Raw genomic sequence first — 19145 nt, 5'->3', positions numbered from 1 at the left:
GTACTCCCACCTGAACAACTGACCATGGTGTGAACTGCTTTTGCAATTAAGGGAATGCAGGGATGGAGTTGGAAGTACTTTCTGTGTCATCTGTCTTTATTTATTTATTTTGCAGGTGAAGTTGCTTGACCCCATTCACCCTTCACCAGATTGTATCCTCAGCTCTATCTGATCATATTGCTGCTCAACTCTATGACCGAAAATGATATCCCAAGATGATAGACGAGAGTTCCCTCATGAAGTGAAGCCCCTGCTCCGCTGGGAACTGAATTGAGGTAAATTCAAGTGGCCTTGAGGACAGGACTGCTAGTGTCTGTCTCTGGACTGGCTGCAGGACAATGAAACACTTGAAGATTTCTGTTGTTTGGTGTGCTGTGCCCCCTTTCTTTCTAGAAGATGTCTTTTTTCTTTTTTCTTTTTTTCTTTTTCTCTTTTTTTCCTAGAGAAGGTGATTTGGATGCCAGCAGGTATCCACATGCCACCCAATTTATTGTGGAATCATGATCCTCAGAAAAAATAAAAAAAAAAATCATGGGGCTGGGCAGCCCAAGCAGAGTCACACTGATAGGTCGCCAAAACAATGGGAGACTCAGGAAAAAGAAATGCTGAAGTGCTGTAGCCACATTCCTTTAAGCTGACTCCACTTACATGCACACACACACATACACACACACAATGCCACACACACAGGTAGACATCCAACATTCACAGAAGCCCTGGGGAACAGATGCAGGCTGTACCTGGAAATCAAAGTTTCAAAAAGCCTTACCCCTACAATGTCTAGGCAGGCTTGAGGAGTGTTGCAGATATTCTTGGATCCTTAGATATTTCGTGGTTTATTCCTGGGGCTCTGATTGGCGTTTCTTCAGAATGGCTCACGTCTGCCCTCTGGTAGGATTATGGAACTATCTCCTGGATTGCACAGAGAAGACAGGCAAGAATCCATTGTCGACACACCTCTATGAAGGTCTTTTTATCCGCCAGGCCTCAGAGAATTGTCATTATTCAACAGTGACATTCATTGTGAAGCTAGCCAGAGCTCACAATCAGGCCTGGTTCCCTGAAACTAGCAATGAGCATTTGGGAGGCAGACTCAGGCGCCTGGCTCTCAGAGCTGTCAGTGGAGGAAAATGGTACAGGAAGAGCTGGCCTTGTATCTGGATCTAGGCTGCCTGTGAAAACCCACTGCAAGACATTAAAATTCTTTTTTTTGTTTTTTGTTGTTGTTGTTGTTGTTGTTGTTTTTTGAGACGGAGTCTCACTCTGTCATCCAGGCTAGAGTGCAGTGGCCGGATCTCAGCTCACTGCAAGCTCCGCCTCCCGGGTTCCCATCATTCTCCTGCCTCAGCCTCCCGAGTAGCTGGGATTACAGGCGCCCACCACCACCCCAGCTCATTTGTTTTGTATTTTTAATAGAGACGGGTTTTCACCATGTTTGCCAGGATGGTCTCAATCTCCTGACCTCATGATCCGCCCACCTCGGCCTCCCAAAGTGCTGGCATTACAGGCGTGAGCCACTGCCCCCTGCCGACCCTAAAATTCTAAATCTCAGGGCTTCTTCAGCCTATGTCTGTTGTCGGGTCCCACCGGAAAAGGAAGCATTTTGAAACTGTGAGTTGGTGGCTGGAAACTCCTCTTCTGACTATTCCTGAAAGAGGCTGTGTGCAAGAATCAGGTTCTATGGTGATTGGAATATAGCCTGGTGGGTTTTTGAGGGTTTTTCAAGTAATAGAATCACACTTGAGACCCCTGAGGCTATGTCAGTGAAAGATAGCCGGGCTCTTGACTTCACTGCCTCCCTTCATCCTGGGCCTCTCAGGGGCTCTCTGGGAAAGACAGGAACCACGACAAAAACAAGTCCAAGTGGAGCAGTGTTTTCACACCTCGGAATGGTCTCTTATGGGTTCAGATGAGGTTGAGACAGTGCCAAGACCAGCTCAGTCGTGGAGACCCCAACACAGCCACACAAAAGGAATGAAGACAAAGACACAGGAATAACGTGCAAAGTAGGATCAGTGGGCTAACAGTCTTCAGATCTCAGAGCCTCGAGCAGAGATTGACACACATATTTATTGACAGTAAGACAGTGATGATCATTGTTTCTATAGATTATAGATTAGCTAAAAACATTCTTTATGGGAAACAAGACATTCTTAGTGAGGAGCTGAGAAATAGGCTTTGAAGGCACAGATCACATGCTATTGTATGTGGTTTAGGAAGGCCTTGAGCAGTTTTCCACTCCACCTGCATCAGCCAGGTGTTCCTTGCACTCATTCCAGTAAACCAGCAACCTCCAGCGGGAGCATTGAACTCATCAGGAGTATGTCACATTGCTGCAGATATCCTGTTTATGGTCAGTTTCTTTCAGGCCTGTTTATGACAGGATTTGGACCTTTTCCCAGCAGATAGTGTGTCAGAGACCTTCTGTGCTGATGGCAAGCCTGAAAATGGTGTCCAATAGTGGGGGGACACTGTGGAATCCCCATGAATGCAAAGAAAAATCATCGTTCACCTCACAGAATGCGGTGCCTTGTGCTGAAGTCCAAGCGGTGTTCACCCATTCCTCTCAGAGGACCCAAAACTTTCTACAAAGTGCAAAACACCTCAGTCCCAACAGTGAGAAAATGACCCACAACTTGGAGTGCAGCCAGCCTATCCAAACCCTCTTTTGCTTTCTAAAATCTCTGGCAGCTAAATAATCTGTGACGAGAGGCATCACATCCAGCAACAGCCCAGTGAAGAGCTGCTCTACAATGAGAAGGCCATACAGATGAAGTGAAACAGAGGGTAGATTACCAGGCAAAAGCCAGACACGACTGTCTGCTTCTTATCCTACAGGAATCATGTGACCTTCATAGAAGTGAGACATCAAGACTTGCCTTGTTGGTGGCCGTAGCAAGAATTTACTGTTAAAAAGTATCAAAGTAGCCCAGTCATTAAAAAGTGACAGTGTTAAGAAGGAAACACTCATGCAATGGACACCCTTGAGGGTTGTTGTCCATCAACTGGGAAATATTTAGTGTGGAATTTGTTGAGCCAGACCCAGGAAACTCTAGGTTGAAGACAAACATGGAAGTCAAAAAAAGAAGAGGCAAGTCTGGTGGTCACTTTCAACCCAGCATCAATCCATTCCACTTTCATTTGACTCTGGGTATGAAAACCCTTACATAGGGAATTTGAGAGGATTGCTTCAATTTTTACTCCTAATATTTTTTGCACCTTGCAGTACTCCCACCTGAACACTCAGTCATGCTGTTGACTGCTTTTGCAATTAAGGGAATGTGTGGATGGAGTTGGAAGCACCTTCTGTATCAACAGTCTTCATTCTCTTTGTAAGTGAAATTGTGGGACCACATCCACCCCTCACTAGATTGTACCCTCACTGCATGTGACCCAATTGCTATTCACACTTCATGCCCCAGGTAAAATCCCAAGACAATGGAGGAGTTACCCTTCATGATGTGAAGCACCTGCTCAGCTAGGAACTTAATCTGAGTTAAATTCAAAAGGCCCTGTGGACAGGACTGTTAGTGTCTCTTCCTGGAGTGGTGCAGGGCAACAAAACCTTGGGAGATGTCTGTTTTTTGGTGTGGTGTGCCCTTCTCCTTTCTAGGAGAAAGACTTTTTTTGTAGGGAAAGGTGATGTGGATGTTAATGGGTCATACTCCACATTTCAATTCACTTAGAATTCCTGATCCTCAGAAAAATAAAGAACACGGATCTCTACGGCCCAAGCAGAGTCACACAGGCCACAAAAAGGTTGTGAAACACAAAATAAAAAACACTGAAGTGAGTTAGCCACACTACTTTAAGCAGACTCTACTTACAGGCACACAAACGCACACACACACACACACAGTGCGAAACACACACACAGACATACAACACTTGCAACACTCCCACAGAAACATACAGTTCAGCAACTTTTGAGGCTACATCTTTCTGCAGGAAGCCCAACCTGGGAGACAGCAACCCCCAGGAACAGAGACGGGCCATACCTAGAAATTACAGTGCGACCAGTTTCCCAAAGACTCACCCCTACAACGTCTAGTCAGGCCCAAGACATCCTGCAGATTCTTTTGGATTTTCAGTGATGTGCAGTTTATTCCTGCAGTGGTGCTTGATTTTTTTTTCAAGCTGGCTCACTTCTGCCCTCTCCTACGATTATGGGATTTTACTGTGGATCTCACAGAGAAGACAGGTGAGAGTCAACAGCCTTTGCTCCTCCACAGAGGTCTTCTCCACCAAGCCAGTGACTTGTCGCTAGGCAACAACAGCAATATTCATTGTGATGCTAACCAGAGTTCACAGATCAGGCCTGGTGTGCTGGGACTCCTGCATGCACATTTGAGAGGCAGGCTCAGGCTCCTAGGTGTCAGAGCTGTCAGGCTACCTAAGGAAAAATGGTACAGGCAGAACCTGCCTGGCATCGGGGAAAAGACTGACTGTCATAACCCCCTTCAGAACCCAATAATTCTCGACCTCAGGGCACTTTGGGCCATTTCTGTTGTTGAATTCTGCTAGAAATGGAGGTGTTTGGAGACTGTGAGGAGGTCACTGGCATCTGCTCTTCAGACTGCATTCCCAAAAGAGGCTGTGTGCAAGAATCAGGTCCCATGGGGAGTGGAATATAGTCTGGTGAGTTGCTGAGAGGTCCTTGTGTGATGCAATTTGTACCTGTGACACCAGAGGCAAGTGTCAAGGAAAGATGGCTGAGACCTTGACCTCGCTGACTCCCTTCATTCTGAGCCTGACAGGAGCTCTCTGGGAAAGGCAGGAAGCATGGCAAATATATATATATATCTCCAAGTTGGAGCACTTTTCTAACCTTTCAAACTTGCCATGCAATAATGAAGATGTGGTTCAGACAGTTTCTCATAGGCCATCTGAAAATGGTGTCCGGTAGTGCTATTGAGGGGCAGTGTGGGTCCACCATGGAAGCAAAGAAAAATCAAGACTCACCTGAGAGAATGAGACGACATGTCCTGAAGTGCAAGCAATGTTCAAAGATTCATGTCAAAGGACCAAAAAACCTCCTGCAAAGTTCAGTCAAATTCAGTTTCCACAAACAGACAATGGCCCACAACCTGGAAGGCAGGTTACTGTAGGTATCCTACCCAAAGACCCTTTTGCTCTCTGAAATCCTGGGCATCCAAAAGATCTGTAATGAGAAGCAGTCCCATCTGGCAACAGCCCAATGAAAGATCCCCTCCACAATGAGAAAGGACGTGCAGATGAAAAGAAACAGAGATAAGATTACCAGGCAAAAGCCAGACATGGTTGCCTGCTTCTCATCATTCAGGAATCATGCAGTCCTCCAATAGAAGTGAGAGAACAAGAGTTTAACTGTTGGCAGCTGTAATGTGCATTTATGGTTTGAAAGTATCACAGCTGCCCAGCTATTGATACATTACAATGTTTAGAAGGAAACACGAAATGGATTCTCATGAGGGTCGTCCTTCGTGAAGTGGGAAACGTTTAGTGTGGAAGAAGTTGAGCTAGATTCAGGAAACCCTAGGTCGACAAGGAACATGAAAGGAAAAGAAGCAAAGGTAGAAGCTACATCCGATCCAGCATCAATTCATTCCACTTCCATTTGGCTCCTGTATGAAAGCCCTCAAATGGGGAATTTGCCAGCCTTACCCCTGTTTGCACATCAGATGTTCCCTGCACATTTGATTACTTCCATCTGAACACCTGACCTTGGTGTGGACTGCTTGTGCAGTTAAGGAAATGCAAGGATGCATTTGGAAGCACTTTCTGTGTCACCTGTCTTCACCGTTTTTTGTGGGTGAAGGTGTGGAAACCCAAACAACTCTCACCAGATTGCTTCTTCATCGCTATCTGACCTTATTGCTGCTCACAATCTATCTCAGAATAAGATCCCAAGATGATGGAGGAGTGTTTCTCTATGATGTAAAGCACTGAGTATCTGGGAACCGAATTTGAGGTAAATACAAGGGGCCTGCAGACACCATTGCTACTGCCTCTTTGTGGGTTGGCCGCGGGACAGAGAAACACTGGAATATATCTGTTCTTGGCTATGGTGTTCTCCTCTTTCTTTTTAGAGAGTGACCTTTTTTTTTTTTTTTTTTTTTTTCAAACAGAGATAATTTGGACCCCAGAGGGTCTCAATCACCCTCCCAATTTATTGCAGATTCATGATCCAAAGAAAAATAAAGAACACAGTGCCCCTCAGTCAAAAGAGATCCACACAGATAGCCCACCAAAAGATTGGGAGAATCAATAAAAAGAAACACTGAAGTGCAGTAGCCACATTCGTTTAAACAGACTCCACTTACACACATACACACAAACACACACACAGACATCCAAATGTCACAACATTGCCACAGGAACACTGAGTCCCACAGCTCCTGAGGCTGCATGGTTCTACAGGAAGCCCCACCTGGGAAGGAGCAACCCCAGGGAACACAGGTGGACTATATCTAGAAATCACAGTGGGGTAAGTTTCCAAAAGACTCACCCCTACAACATCTAGGTAGGCCTGAGGTATCTTGCAGATAATTTTGAAATTTTAGGGATTTTGTGTTTTATTCCTGGGGAGCTGCTTGACATTTCTTCAGGCTGACTCATGTGTGCCCTCTCCTAGGATCAGACTATCCCATGGATCCCACAGAGAAGACAGTTGAGAGTCCACCACTGACACATCCATGGAGGTCTTTCTTCCCCAAACCATAGGGACTTGTCGGTAGGAAATGGTAGCATTCACTGTGATGCTAGCCAGAGCACACCATTTAGACCTGGTGCCCTGAGACTAGTGCATGTGCATTTGTGAGGCAGGCTCAGGTGCTCAGCTGTCAGATCCGTCAGCTTGCTAAAGAAACCTGTGAATAGAAGTGGTAGAACAAGTTTCTTGTTTCCTTCTTGGCGGCTATAATGCAAATTTAGTTTTAAAAGTATCAAAGTATCAAAGCTGTCCTGTCATTAAAATGTGACAATCATCAGAAGGAGACACACAATGCATTCCTATGAGAGTCATCATCTGAGAACTGGGAAACATTTAGTGTGGAAGACCTTGAGCCAAAGAAAGGAAACCCTAGGCTGACGAGGAACATGGAAGTCAGGAAAAGAAAGGGCAAGTGTGTGGAGTCCATATCCCTCCCAGCATCAATCCATCCCACTCCCATTTCCCTGTGGATATGAAGGCCCTCAAATAGGTAGTTTGCCAGGTTGGCCCCAGTTTACACTCCAAATATTCTCTGCACATTAAAGTACTCTCATCTGAACACCGAGACATAGTGTGGATTGCTTGTATTTCCTAATCTGCAAAGCCGCGGCAACTTCTCAGTAGGCAATGATGGCATTCATTGTGTCAATAGCCAGAGCTCACCGCTCAGGCCTCATACCCTGAGACTAGCGCACGCGTATGCGCGAGGCAACTTTGGGCCCCCGGATATCAGATTGTCAACCTGCCTAAGAAAAGGAAAGTGGTACAGGCAGAGCCTGCCTGATATCAGGAAAAGGCTTCCTGCGATAAGGTACTGCGGCACCCTAGAAATCTTGACCTTAGGGTCCATTCGGGCTGCTTCCTTGGTCACATTTCACTGGAAAAAGTCATTTTGAGAGTGTGATGTGGTCGCTGGAAAACTGCTCTTTTGACTCCAGTTCTGAAAGACGCTGTATGTAAGAATTGGGTCCCATGGGGACTGGAATATAGTCTGGTGAGCTGTAGAAAAGTCTTCATGTGATAGAATAATAAGTGAGACCCCAGAGACAGATGGCAGTGAAAGACATCCTGGCTCTTGAACTCACTGCTTCCCTTTATCCTGTGCCTCTTAGTGGCTCTCTGGGAAAGTCAAGAACCACGACAAATGCAAGTCCAAAGTGGAGCACTGTTTTCACAACCCACACTGGCTACTCACAGGTACAGATCATGTTGAGATACTGTCTCAGAGGCCATCTGTGGCAATTGTAAGAATGAAAAGGATGTCCAGTAGGGCTATCGAGGGGCACTGTGGATCACCCATACAAGCAAAGAAAAATCAAGGCACGCTTGAGAGAATGAGATGACTTCTGCTGGAGTCCAAGCAATGTCAAAGATTCCTGTTGGTGAACCCAAAAGCTACCTGCAGAGTGCAAACATCCTCAGCACTGAAATCAAGACCATGATCCAAATCCTGGAGTGCAGCCAGCCTAACCGAAGTTCATTTTGCTTCCTGAAATCCCTAGCAGCCAAAGGATCCGTGTCAAGTGCAGTCCCATTCAACAATAGCCTAATGAAAGACCCCCACCACAATGAGAAAGGATGTGCAGATTCCGGGAAACAAAGCCTAGATTACCAGGCAAAATCCGGACACAGCTGACTGCTTCTCATCCTACAGGAATCATGCAGCCCTCCAATAGGAGTAGGAGAACAAGAGTTTCCTTGTTGGCAGCAGTAACAGAAGTTTATGGTTTTAAAAGTATCACAGCTGCCCAGTCACTAAAATGTGACAGTGTTTAGAAGGAAACACTAAGAAAATGGATTCCCATGAAGGTCATCCTCTGTGAACTGAGAAATGTTTAGTGTGGAAGACTGAACCAAAACCAGGAAACCCTAGGCTAATGAGAGACATGGAAGTCAGAAAAATAAGAGGCAAGTGTGGAGGCCACATCCTACACAGCATCACTGCATCCCACTTCTATTTTGATCCAAGTATGAAAGTCTCAAATAGGGCATTTGCCAGGATATCCCAGTGTGCAATCCAAATGTTCACTGAAAGTTAAAATAGTCTCACCTGAACACTGGGCCACGGTGTGGACTGCTTGTGTCACAAAGGGAAAGTGGGAATGCAATCAGAAGCACTTTTTTTTTTTGTCATCTGTATCTTTTTTTCCAGGTGAAGGTGTGGGACCCCTCCACCTCTCTCCAGATTATATTCTCACCCCAAATGACCTTATTACTGCTTACATTCTCTGACTCAGAATGAAATCCCAAGATGAAGGAGAGCCCCGATACAACATGAAGCATGTGGTTGGCTGGGAACCAAATTCAAGATAAATTCAAGGGGCCTGTGGACAGGACTGCTAGTGTATCTCCCAGGGTTGACTGCAGGACAACGAAACACTGGGCTATGTCTATTTTTTGGTATGATGTACTCCTCTACTTCCTGGAAGGGTGTTGTTTTGTTTGTTTGTTTGTTTTTGTTTTTTCAAGGGGAGGTGTTTTGGACAACAGTGGGTCACAGTGAGTCTCCTAATTCACTAAGGATTCATGATTCAGAGAAAAATAAATAAAGCTCTGCAGCCAAGCAAAGCCACACAGGCCACAAAATTGTTGGGAGATTAAAAAAAAAAAAAAAGAAGAAGCATTGCAGTGCATTAGCCACATTATTTTAAGCAGACTCCGCTTAAAGCCACACACTCACACACACACACAGACATCTAATACTTGCAACACTACCACAGAAACACACAGCATGGCAGCTTCTGAGACTGCATGGTTCTGCAGGAAGCCTCACCTGAAAGAGAGTGATCATGGGGAACACAGGCTGTCTGTACCTAGAAATGATAGTGGGGAAAGTTTGAAAAAGACTCACCCCTACAACATCTAGGCAGGCCTGAGGCAACCTGCAGATCTTTTGGATCTTTAGGGATGGGCGGTTCATTCCTGGGGCTCTGCTTCATGTTTCTTGAGGCTAACTCATGTCTGCCCTCTCTTAGGATTATTGGACCATCACGTGGATTCCACAGAGAAGACAGGTGAGAGTCCACCATTGATGCACCTCCAGGGAGGTCTCTTTCTCTGCCAACCTGCAGGGACCTGTTGCTAGACAATGGTGGCAGTTATTATGATGCTAGCCAGAGCTCATAGCTCAGGCCTGGTGCCCTGAGACTAGTGAGTGTGCATTCATGAGTTAGTCGTGGGTGCCTGGGTGTCCTAGCTATTAGCTTGCTTATGCAGAGAAAAATGTTACATGCATTGCCATCCTGGTATCTGGAAAAGTTCTGGAAAAACCCACTGTGGGACCATAAATGTCTTTAAAGCCCATTCGAGCCATTTTAATAGTTGGGTCCCACTGGAGGAGGAGATGTTTCGAGACTGAGATGGTGGCTGGAAACTGCTCTTCTGACTCTATTCCCAAAAGAGATTGTGTGCATAAATTGGGTTCATGGGGATTGGAATGTAGTCTGGTGAGTTTTGGAGGGGTCTTTGGTTGACAGAATCATACCTGAGATTCCAGGGGTGAATGTCAACGAAAGATAGTCGGACTCTTGACCTAAATGCTTGCATTCACTTTGAGCCTGGTAGGGACTCTCTGAGAAAGGCAGGAATGACCACAAGGTGAAGCAGTGTTCCCTAAAATCTATGGCAGCCAGAGATATGTGGTGAGAGGAAGTCCAATCCAGCAACAGTCCAATGAAGACCACCTCCACAATGAGAAAGGTGAGCAGATGCAATGAAAGAGACTTTAGATTACCAGACCAAAGCCAGACTCTGCTGCCTGCTTCTCATCCTATAGCAATTGTGCAGCCATCTGATAGAATTAGGAGAATAAATGTTCTTTTGTTGATGGTTGTATCTGGAATTTATGGTTTTAAATGTATCCTAGCTGTCAAGTCATTAAAACATGACAGTGTTTACAAGGAAACCCTCAGTGTTTACAAGGAAACCCTCAAGATTCCCAAGAGGGTTGTCTTCTATGAACTGGTAAATACTTAGTATGGGCAATCTTGAGACAGACACAAGAAACTCTAGGCTGATGAGGACCCTGGAAGTCAGGAAAAGAAGAGGCAAGTGTGAAAGCCACATCCCATCCACTATTAATACATCCCACACTCATTTGGCTGGTGGTATGAAAGCCCTCAAATAGGGAGTTTTCCAGGATGGCCCCAGATTGCACTCCAAATGTTCGTTGTAGTACTTCTGCCTGAAAACCGAGCCATGGTGTGAACTGCTTGTCCATTAATAGAAAGTGGGGATGCAGTTGAAAGCACCTTTTGTGTCATCTGTCTTCACTCTTTTAGGAGGTAAATTTGCGGGACCCTATCCACTCAGGTAGAATTATATTCTTCTACCTGAACTTTATGCTGCTCACACTTTCTATCCCAGTGTGAAATCTTTAGACGATGAGGGATTGTTACTTCACGAAGTGAAGCACCTAGTCTACTGGTAATCAAATTTGAGGAAAATTCAATGGCCTCTGTGGACAGGATTGCTCGTGTTGCTTTTTGGTTTGGCCACAGTACAGTGAAACACTGGGAGATATCTGTTCTTTGGTGTGAGTTTCTCCTCTTCTTTCTAGAAGACTAGCTTTTTTTGGACCCTGGCAGCTCTCAGCCAGCCACCCCATTCACTGTGAAATCATGATTCATAGAAAAATAAAGAAGATGCAGCCTCACAGACCAAGCAGAGCTACACAGACAAGTTACCAAAGGGTTTGGAGACTCAGTAAAAAGAAGTGCTGCAGTGTGTTACCCACATTCCTTTAAGCAGAATCCACTTACAGGCAAACACACACACACACACAGATACACACACGCACAGAACCTCATATAGATGCAGACATCCAACACTGGAAACACTTTCACAGAAACACAGAGCCTGGCAGCTTCTGAGCTTCTGAGCTGCAGGAAGCCCCACCTGGGAGAGAGTAACTCCTTCTTTAGATAAAAATCACACTTAGGCAAATTTCAAAAATACCAAGTGCAAAACATCTAGACAGGCCTGCGGAATGTTCAAATCCTTTTTGGATCCGTAGGGATTTCGCGGTTTATTTCTGGTTCTCTTCTTGATGTTTCATTAGGCTGGTTCACATCTGCCCTGTCCTAGGATCATGAGATAATTCCATAGATCCCACAGAGAAGACAGGCTAGAGTCCATGGCCGACACACCACCAAGGAGGTCTGCTTCTCCACCAAGCCACAGGGACTAGTCGCTAGACAATGGTGGCCTCCATTGAGACGCTAGACTGAGGTCACAACTCATGCCTGGTGCCCTGAGACTAGCGCATGCACATTCGCGAGGCAGGCTTGGGCGTCCAGCTGTCAAAGCTGTCAGACTGCTTAAGCAGAGAAAAATAGTACAGGCAGATACAGACCTGTTATCGAGAGAAAGGCTTCCTGCAAAAACCCCCTGTGAAACCCTAAAATTCTCTGCCTCAGCACCTCTTCTAGCCATCTCCGTCATTGGGTTCTACTAGAGGACAAGGCATTTGGGGACTGTGAGCTAGTCGCTGGAATTGGCTCTTCTGACTCCATTTCTGAAAGAGGCTGTGTGCAAGAATCTGGTCCCAGAGCAATTAGAATGTAGTCTGGTGTGTTGTTGAGGGTTCTTTGGGTAATAGAACCATATCTGAGACCAAAGAGGTGGGTGTCAGCAAAGGTGTCAGGGCTCTTGACTTCATTCCCTCTGTTCCTTCTGGGCCTCCCAGGGGCTCACTGGGAAAGGCAGGAACCTCGACAAAGGCAAGCGAATGTGGAGCAGTGTTCTCCACCATGGACTGGCCTCTCAAGGGTGCAGATGAAAATGGCACAGTGTCTCAAAAACCATCTGTGGCAACGACAAACTTGGAAAGGGCATCCAGTAGTGCTGTTGAGTGGTACTGTGAATTTTCCAAGAGAGCAAAGAAAAATCAAAACTTGTCTGAGAGAACAAGCTGCCTCGTGTAGGAGTTAAAGCAACACTCAGTGATTCCTCTCAGAGGCTCCAAAAGCCTCCTGCAAATTGGAAACAACTTCAGCCCCTACAAAGAGACACTATTCACAACCTGGAGTGTAGCCAGCCAACCTAAAGTCTCTTTTGCTCACTGAAATCCCGGGCAGCTAAATAATCTGTGGCAAGAGGCAGTCCCATCCAACAACAGCCCAATCAGAGAGCCCTTCCACAATGAGAAGGCCACATACATGAAAGAAAACAAAGGCTATATTACCAGGGAAAAGCCAGACACGGCTGCCACTTCTCATCCTAGAGGAATCATGCAACTCTCTGATAGAAGTAGGAGAACAAGAGTTTCCTTTTTGGTGACTGTAACAAGAATTTATCATTTTAAAATTGTCAAAGCTGCCCAGTCATTAAAACGTGACAGTGTTTAGAAGGAAACATGCACAACATGGATTCCCATGAGGGTCATTCTCTGTGAACTGGAAAACATTCAGTGTGGAAGTCATTGAGCCAGACTCAGGAAACCCTAGGCTGATAAGGAACATGGAAGTCAGGGGAAGAAGAGGCAAATCAGGAGGCCACATCCCACCCAGCATCAATCCAAACCTCTCCCATTTAACTCCTGGTATGAAAGCCCTCAAATTTGGAGTTTGCCAGGATTGCCCCAATTTGTACTCCAAATGTCCTTGAATGTTGGAGTACTTCCACCTGAACCCTGGGCAATTATGTGGGCTGCTTGTGCAAATAAGAAATGCAGGGAAGAAGTTGGAAGCACTTTCAGAGTGTCACCTCTCCTCATTTTTTTTTGCAGGTGAGGTTGCAGACTTCACCCAGACCGCTCCAGATTGTATCTTGATGCTTATATAACCTTATTGCTGCTCACATTCTATGTCCTAAGATTATGGAAGAGTGCCCCCTCATGACGTGAAGAACCTGCTTTGTTGGGAAACAAATTTGAGATAAATTCAAGGAACCATGCAGATAGGACTACTAGTGTCTCTCCCTGGGTTGGTGGCAGGACAATGAAACACTGGGAGATGTCTGTTTGTTGGTGTGGTGTGTTCTCTTTCTGGCACAAGAGCGTTTTGTTTTTGTTTTTGTTTTTGTTTTTGTTTTTTTGAGGAGGTGGTGATTTGGATGCTGGCATGTCTCAGCCTGCCTCTGAATTCACTGTGGATTTAAAATCCACAGAAAAATAAAGAACTCAGAACCCCGGAGCCCAAGGGAAGCCATACAGACAGGCCACCAAAAGGTTGGGAGGCTCAAACAAACAAACAAACAAACAAGAGCCAGAGCACACAATCAGACCTGGTGCCCTGATATTAGTGAATGTGCATTCCTTTAAGCAGATTCCACTAACCACACACAACACCCACACCCTCCCCAATATACAAACACAATGCCACACACACACACAGAGACATCAAACACTCATAAGACACCTATGGGAACACACAACCTGTCAGGTCCTGAGGCTGTGTTGCTTTGCAAGATGCCCCATCTGGGAAAGAGCAACCCCAGGGAGCAGAGGTGGGCTGTACCTAGAAATTACAGTGGAGTAAGTTTCAAAAAGACACACCCCTACAACTTTTAGGCAGGCCTGAAGAATCCCCAGATACTTTTGGATCTTTAGGGATTCCCTGTTTATGCCTGAGGTTGTGTTTGATGTTTCTTCAGGCTGGCTTAGGTCTGCCTTCTCCTAGGATTATGGGACTATCCCAAGGATCCTGTAGAGAATACTGAAACAGTCCACTGCTAATGAACCTCCACATAAGTCTCCTAAACCAAGCCACAGGGACTAGTCACTAGGCAATGGTGACATTCACTGGGACTCTAGCCAGAGCACACAATCAGACCTTGTGCCCTGATATTAGCGAATGTGTATTCTTGAGCCAGACTTGGGTACACGGCCTCAGAGCTGTCATCCTGCGTAAGTAGGGTAAAATAGTACAGGCAGAGCCGGCCTGGTATCAGGAAAAAAAAAATGTCTGTGAAAACCCACTGAGGGACCCTAAAATTATCCACCTCAGGGCCCATTTGGGCTGCTTCCATTGTTTTTTCCTGCTGGAGGAGGCATTTTGATATTGTGAGATGGTCACTAGAAACTGCTTTCCTGACTCCATTCCTGAAAGAGGCTGTGTGCAAGAATCTGGTCCCATAGGAATTGGAATATAGACTGGTGTGTTGTTGAGGGTCCTTTGGGTGATAGAATCATACCTAAGACACCAAACCCAGGAGTCAGTGAAACATGGCTGGGGTCTTGACCTCCCTGCTTCCCTTCATCCTGAGCCTCACAGGGGCTACTGGGAAAGGCTGAAACCACAATAAAAGCCAGCCAAAGGTGCAACGGTGTTCTCACATTTTGGACTGGCCTCTCACAGGTGTAGATGAAGTAGAGACAGATTCTCAAATGTTGTCTGGGGTGATGGCAAGCCTGAAAAGCATGTCCAGTAGTGCTGTTGAGGACACTGTGGATTCCCCATCAAAGCAATGAAAAATGAAGGCTTGCCTGAGAGAAAGAGTTACCTTGTGCTGAAGTCCAAACAATATTCAATGATTCCTGTCAGAGAGATCCAAAGTCCTCCATCAACTTGCAAACAACCTCAGCCCCTACAGCGAGACAATGACCCACAACCTGGAGTGCATCCAGCCTACCAGAAGTGCCTTTTGCTCTCTGAAATCCCTGGCAGCTAAGTAATCTGTGACAAAAGGCCCCATCCAGCAGCAGTTCAATGAAAGAACCACTGCACAATAAGAATGTGTGCAGATGAAGTGAAACAGAGGCTAGATTACCAGGGAAAAGCCAGACTTGGCTGCCTCCTTCTTATCCTACAGAAATCATGCAGTCACTTCTGATAGAAGTGGGAAAACAAGAGTTTCCTTGTTAGCAGCTATAATTGGAATTTACAGTTTTAATAGCATAAAACCTCCTACTCACTAAAACGTGACAGTGTTTAGAAGGAAACACTCATACAATATATTCTCATGAGAGTCTTTCTCTGTGAACTGGAAATGTTTAGTATGGAAGTTGTTGAGCCAGACCCAGGAAACCTTAGGCCAATGAGGAATATGAAAGTCAGGAAAAGAAGAGGCAAGTGTGGAGGCCCCATCCCCCACAGCATCAATCCATCCCACCCCCATTTAGATTCGGGTTCATGAAAGCCCTCCAATTCAGAGTTTGCCAGGATGGCCCCAATTTGCACTCCAAATGTTTTTTGTACCTTGGGAAACTTTCATCTGAACACCAGCCCATGGTGTGGACTGCCCGTGCAATTGAGGGAATGCGGGGATGGAGTTGAAGCATCTTCTGTGTCATGTCTTCATTTTTTTTACAGGTGAAGTTGCGGTACCCCATCCACCTCTCACCAGATTGTATACTCATCCTTATGTGATCTTATTGTTGCTCATACTCCATGTCCCAGGATGAAATGACAAGATGATGGAGGAGGGCCCCCTCATGATGTGAAGCACCAGCTCAGTTGGGAACCAAATTCGAGGTAAATTCAGAAGGCCCTGCAGACAGGACTGCTAGTGTCTGTCCCTGGGTTGGCCACAGGACAAAGAAACACTAGAAAATATTAATTTTTTTGTGGTGTGTTTCTCTTCTTTCTAGAAGGGTGTATTTTTATTTTATTTTATTTTATTTATTTATTTATTTTTTTTTTTTGCAGCGGAGGTGATTTGGATGCCAATGGGTTTCAGCACATTTCTCAGTTCCCTGCGGATACATCAGTCAAATAAATAATAATAATAATAATAATAATGATGATGATGATAATGAGAATAAAGAATACTAAGCTCTGCAGCCCAAGCAGAGCCACACAGACAGGACACAAAAAAATTGGGAGGCTCAAAAAAAAAAAAAGTGCTGAAGTGCCTCAGCCACATACTTTTAAGCAGATTATACATACAGGAACACACACATACACATACACAATGCAACACACACACACGCAGACATCCAACATTCGCAACACTCCCACAGAACCACACACCCCTGCAGCTTCTGAGGCTTCATGGTTTGGCAGGAAGCCCCACCTGGGAAAGAGCAACCCTGGGGAACAGAGGTGGGCTGTACCTAGAAATTATATTGGGGTAAGTTTCAAAAAGCCTCACCCCTATAATGTCTAGGAGGGTCTGAGGAATTCTGCAGATTTTTTTTTGATCCTTAGGGATTATCTGGTTTTAATTTGGGGATGTCCTTAATGTTTCTTCAGGCTGACTCACATCTGCTGTCTCTTAGGATCATGGATCCTAGGAGATTCCGTGGATCCCACAGATAAGACAGGCAAGATTCTACCACCAATGCACCTCCACAGTGGTCTCCTTCTTTGTCAAGCCTCAGGGAGTTGTAGCTAGGCAATGGTGACATTCATTGTGAGGCTAACCAGAGCTCACAATCAGGTCTGGTGCCCTGAGACTAAAGCATGTACATTTGTGAGACAGGCTCAGACACCCGACTGTCAGATCTGTCAGCCTGCCTAAGCAGACACAAACAGATATAGAACAGGCAGAGCAAGCTTAATATCCGGAAAAAGACTGCCTACAAAAACCCACTCCAGGACCTTAAAAGTCTCAACCTCAAAAGGCCCAACCTCTTTGGGCCATCTGCATGGTCAGGTCACTCAAGATGAGGAAGCATTTTGAAACTGTGCGGTGGTCTTGTGCCTTGTGCTGGAGTGCCAGCAATGTTCAATGATTCCTGTCAGAGGACCCAAAAGCCTCATGCAAAGTGCTAACAGTCTCAGGCCCCACAACGACACAACAACCCACAATCTGGATCACATCCAGCCTGCCCAAAGTCCCTTTTACTCTCTGAAATCACTTGCAGCTAAATAATGTGCTGTGAGAGACAGTCCCATCCAGCAACATCTCAATAAGGAGCCCCTCCAAAATGAGAAGGCCATGTAGATGAAATGAAATGTAAGCTAGATTTCCAAGCAAAAGCCAGACATGGTTGCCTGATTCTCATCCTACAAGAATCATACAGGTGTCCTATTAAACTGAAAGAACAGTTTCCTTGTTGTTGGAAGTAATGAGAATTTTCTGTTTTAAAAGTATCAAACTCCCCAGTCATTAAAACATGACAATTTAGAAGGAAGCACTCACTCAGTGAATTCCCATGAGGGTCATTCCAGGTGAGCTGGGAAAGGTTTAGTGTGGAGGTCTTCGAGGCCAGCCTCGAAGGGTGAGGAGGAACATCCAAGTCAGAAGGAGAGGGGAGTCTGGAGGCCACATCTCACCCAGCATCAATCCATTCCATTCCCATTTGGCTTTGGGTATGAAAGCCCTCAAATTGGGAGTTTGCTAGGATGGCCCCAATTTGCAATCCAAATATTGCTTGCAAGTTGGGGTACTTTCATCTGAACAATGAGACATGGTGTGGACTGCTTGTGCAATTAAGGGAATGTGGGGATGGAGTTGGAAGCATCATCTATGTCATCTATATTTATTTTTTGCGGGGGAAGTTGCAACCCACACCCACCTTTCACCAGATTGTATCCTGACAATTATCTGACTTTGTTGCTGCTCACACTGTATGTCACAGGATGAAATCCAAAGATGATGGAGAAGTGCCCTCTCAGGACATAAAGCACCTGCTTAGCTGGGAACCGAATTTGAGCTAAATTCAAGGGGTCCTGAAGACAAGACTGCTGGTGTCTCTCTCCCTGAGTTGGCTGTAGGACAATAAAACAGTTATAAAACAGTTGGAGATGTCTGCTTTTTGGTATTGTGTGCTCCTCTTTTTTCTAGAAGAGTGCTTTTTTTTTTTTTTTTTTTTTTTGCAGGGCAAGGTGATTTAGATGCTGGTATGTCTCGGTATGTCTCCCAGTTCACTAAGATTTCATGATCTGTAGAATATTAAAGAACACTGAGGTCTGCAGCCCAAGCAGAGCCACATAGACAGGCCAACAAAAGGTGTGTTAACTATAATCTTATAAGCAGACTCCACTTACAGGAACACAAACACACACACAATGGAATACACACATGCAGATGTCCAACACTCCAACATTCCTTTAAGCTGACTCCACTCACAGTGCACACCCCCCATACACAATAACACACAATGTTACACATACATACAGGAATCCAACACTCACAACACTTCCACCAAAACACACACCCTGGCAACTCCTGAGGCTCCATGTTTCTGCAGAAAGCTCCATCTGGAAGAGGGCAACCCTGGGAAAAATAGGGGGACTGTACCTAGAAATCACAATGGGTCAAGTTTCAAAAAGAGTCACCCCTAAAATGTCTAGGCAGACTTCAGGAATCCTGCAATTTTTTGGATCTTTAGGGATTCCCTGGTTTATACCTGGGGATGTGCTTGATGTCTATTTAGGCTGGGTCACATCTGCCCTCTTCTAGGATCATGGTACTAACTGGTGGATCCCACAGATAAGACAGGTGAGATTCCACGGCTGACGTACCTCCACAGGAGTCTCCTTCTTTGCCAAGCTGCAGGGACTTGTCGCTAGGCAACAGTGACATATATTGCGAGACCAGTCAGAGTTCACAATCAGGCCTGGTGCCT

The 19145-nt window shown here is 45.5% G+C and overlaps 1 long non-coding RNA gene across 17 annotated transcripts in view; it reads left to right on the top strand.

Annotated features, from left to right (window-relative positions):
* Positions 1–18289, top strand: part of LOC139360983 (uncharacterized) — a 178299-nt gene extending 160010 nt beyond the window's left edge. For 13 of the 17 annotated variants that reach the window (XR_011618557.1, XR_011618562.1, XR_011618564.1 and 10 more), the window contains 5 exons: positions 116–275; positions 8929–9091; positions 9667–9705; positions 15943–16104; positions 16279–18289. This is a non-coding gene — a long non-coding RNA (uncharacterized lncRNA). Of the gene's footprint in view, positions 1–115; positions 276–3226; positions 3333–8843; positions 9092–9666; positions 9706–15942; positions 16105–16278 lie in introns of all 17 variants that reach the window. The other 4 variants (XR_011618556.1, XR_011618563.1, XR_011618565.1 and 1 more) reach the window with 4 other exon arrangements.
* The last annotated feature ends 856 nt before the right edge of the window (positions 18290–19145 follow it).

This window comes from Macaca nemestrina, chromosome Y (genome assembly GCF_043159975.1).
Source record: "Macaca nemestrina isolate mMacNem1 chromosome Y, mMacNem.hap1, whole genome shotgun sequence".
Lineage (NCBI taxonomy): Eukaryota > Metazoa > Chordata > Mammalia > Primates > Cercopithecidae > Macaca > Macaca nemestrina.
Note: the sequence above shows the minus strand (reverse complement) of the source record. Positions and strands in the feature narration are given on the sequence as shown.